Here is a 3854-nt window from a genome sequence, read left to right as displayed (position 1 = left end):
GACAGATTCATTTTAATACAACCTTACAGGTTTGGCATAGCATAACTCTACCCACCGTGATATACTAGGAAACTTGTGCCTTACCTCATTGATAAGGGTTGTTCTATCCACTAAGTTGAAGGCGTTTTAATAGTCGATAAGCATCATAGTTAGACTACTTTGTGTACCTTTGAGCTCCAAAAGTCTGTTTGCAGAATGCATTATTCTCTCACCTCCGCAAGGAATACCCATGCCAAACTGGTGGTCTCCAAGATATGCTGCCATTTCACCACAAACAGACCAAACAACTAACTTTGAACACAATCTTCTCCAGATGGCACCAATTTATATTGGTCTAAGCCCACCATCTGGCTTAAGAAGAGGCGTAGGAGGTGCACTCGCTATGTATTCCCCCAGTATAGGAGGGCAGTTTCCGGACAACAATAAGTTCACCACACCTGCAATTGAGGAAAGCAACTCCTCAGAAACTGCGGCAGCTAATCCACTTAAGGCATCTAGAAGATGTTGCGCCCTGAGTCCGTCTCTGCCACATAATGTACCTTTTGGGAAACTTCTAATGGCAGCCAACACAACCTTGGCATCAACTAAAACAGGTGCAGTTGCAATGTCTTCTGAAGGTAAGATGGGAGGAGGTGCATAAGGGTGTTTCAGCTGTAACTTATGTAATGTATATGCTTTGTGAGGAGCAACACCATTAGAGGAGAGAATTCTAATGGCCGTTGTATAATGACCATAACTGAGTTTCTTCTTGCAAGCTTGCGTGTTAGGGTGATGTTTCTTTTTACTGTGTTGCCTTCTTCTTTTAAGTTCCTTGTGAACCTCCAATACATTCTGAAGTAACTCCATGCACCCATTAGGTTCTCTCCATTTATCCAGGGCTTGATTAGTTGATCATGTTTCTAGTCTTTTTCGATTTTCTGATCTCTCCTCCATTGTACTTTTAGGTACATAGAGGCTGAGAGTGCAGGTAGGCAAGAGGAGCAATTGTAACCACGAAGATAAATCAGTGGGTTGGAGAATAACTTTGTCTATAGAGGCTTTGAGAGTTCTAGCAAAGTTAAGTCTACAAAGTGGTGGGATACATGACACTGTAGTGATCTGTTTTTGAAAGATAAGATCAAGCATCTGAACAAAAATAGTCACTGATTCATCTTCATCGTTAGAAACATCGATACGGGTAGTAGAGTCACCATCCCGTGGGATGGGTTCATCAACACCATAAAATATGAAGTCCGCACCTCTACCATTGAATGGTCCAAGTAAGACTCCACCTGGATGGTCCCGACATGGTGTCTTCCATGAGAACCACTTCATACATGGAAAGCACAACCACATTTGTAGTTGTTTTAGCAACTTCTCCCAGGCTTTATAGACAGAACTATGCGTGCGTATTTTCTCTCTGCAAACAGAGGTACCACCATGAATGGATAAATGCCTGTCTTGTAAATGTTTCAAAATTGAAATCTTTACGTATCCTCTTGATAAGCATGTAAATGCTACATTTTATACTCATATTTATATTAGCTAGGACTCGATATTTTGGCTAACAACACTATTTTAGTGCTTTCGTAGAAAGTACAAGCAATTCTAATCACCGTAAAAATAAATAGCTAAATTGGAAGCTAAATGGTGTTTGCTACCAAAACAACCAAATTTGGCTGGCCTGATATTTCTATATATCAGCAGCACTTATATATCACGGCACAAAGGGAATCTGGATCTTAGTCGTTTGGCTTCCAAGTTTGCAAATTATGTTGCGGCACCAACTAGCTATTTCACGGCCAGAAGATATTAAGTGGATCAAGCTAGCACGTGAATCCTACTGGAGGTTAAACAAATGATGGTTTAGTGGACACATGCAAGTCCACTAAGAATTAGAAGGGTACACAAGAGATGTTGAAGTTCTGAGCACATTTGTGCATTTCTTGACCAAAGGGAGTACATGTTGTTGGGGCGTACACTAAATGTGCCCTTTCTTCTTATCACTTGAATGTTGACCAAGAGCATAAAATGAAATCTGATTTTTTCTGGAACTGGAGTCTCTCACAGCAGCAACAAGTTTTGGTTTCGTATCATTTATGGCGTCGACTGTTAGTGTTGAAAAGGAATGAAAAGGGATGAAGTTGAAGGCAGAGATGGTGGTTAATTTCCTTGTAACATGTACCAGCCGTGTGTGTTTCCTAATGTCCTACAACAGCTGACTATATAGAGTTAGTCGTGGTTTATCTGTTGTAGCCAAAACGGGTGACGAGATGGAGAACATATTGGCAGCGAACCTGAGATGCCGGTATAGGTATTGGTTAAATGGGTATGAAGTGGTTCTTGATTACAAGGTCGGTTGCAGGCAGCAAATCTGGGGTTCTAAGATGAGAAATGATGGCTGTGGAAGAAGAAAAGAAATCTCGTTGCAGTAAAAAGTAGTCAGAATGGAAACTGTGCTGTAGTTTGAAATGGTATTGGGTCTGGTCGATGATGGCTGTATGGAAGTGATGGAAGAGATGGTTTAGCTGCTTCAGGCGAAGAAGTTTAGATGACCACGACTTCAAAGTTCTGCCTTGGTCAGGGATGTGAACTGAATTACATGGAGTTATTGGCTCGAGTTGTTAAGATTTTAACACAACAAAAACAGCAGATTTGGGAGATTAAGAATGGCTTTGGATTTCAGAGAAACAAGTACGGAAAATGGGTTTGTTTTGCTGGTGATGATTAACTGGCAGTAAAGATGGATTATGCTCGGTGGAGGTAGCTAGAGGACCAGAGAGAATGGAAGCTGGAGTTAGATTGAGAAGAAGATGGCAGCGAACAAAGCTGAGAAGAACGGTGGTTGCTGAGATGGCTTCTCAACTGGTGCAGGTGGACAGAGGAGAGAAAGAATTGATGCAGATGAAGTCCGGAGTTGGGAGATGAATTTGTTGACATGGTTGCAGGCAGTGGGAGATACTCAGGGTGCTGTAACCGGATGAAGGCACCGGATTTGGTATTCTTGATGGCTCATTTAATGGAAAGAGCCGCTGGTGTTGGTCGGATGATGATGCTGGTTTGCTGCGGATGGAATATGAAAAGTGGCATCGTGGCCAGAGTTTGAGAAATCAGTGCGATATTGGACTGGGCCTAGGGATTTTACTAGGTCTTAGTCATATTTGTTTGCAAGACTATAAGAAAAGTGAAAACTACTACTAGACTCATTTTTTAAATTTTTTCCACTGAGAAACCCACAGTCAAAAAAATACAGGCGCGCACCCATTTTTGGGGGAAAAATTAGTCCCAAACCCATATTTTCTGAAATTGTGCCGCTTCCATTTCCAACTCCAACTTCTAACTCCACCTATTATGCATCCCACTTTGCTCTCAGTTTTATCCCCAATTTCTCTGTGACTGCTGATGGAATTGTGAAGACGATGGTGAATGGATGAAGATGAATTTCGATAGGAAGAAGGGAACATGTTGTGTACATCGGTGTTGTTTTGATGGGTTAGGCAGAGATCGTGAAGCTGAGCTCGATTTCAAGATCGAAAATTAGAGTTTGCAGAGAAGATAATAGACGAGATGGAATTGAAGGGTGATATGTTTCTAGGGTTTGATTCTAAATGGGTAAAAAACGGCGCTAAGTCACGGGTTTTGAACTGTACAATCTCCATCATCTCAACATACGATTACCACCAGTGAGACATTTCCACTTATCGCGACAAATCCATAATAAATCAAAAGAACTAAAATCAGTATTAAGGGTCCTGTGTTTTTCCAGAAGATTGACGGAAGCAATTAATCTCGTATGCAGGAGAGAAAAATCCATAACATACCTACTCTCTTCTATTATGTGAATACCAATATTCTGTGGAGCACGTGTCACGATC

Source organism: Papaver somniferum, chromosome 10 (assembly GCF_003573695.1).
Source record: "Papaver somniferum cultivar HN1 chromosome 10, ASM357369v1, whole genome shotgun sequence".
In the NCBI taxonomy this organism is placed as follows: Eukaryota; Viridiplantae; Streptophyta; class Magnoliopsida; order Ranunculales; family Papaveraceae; genus Papaver; species Papaver somniferum.
Note: the sequence above shows the minus strand (reverse complement) of the source record.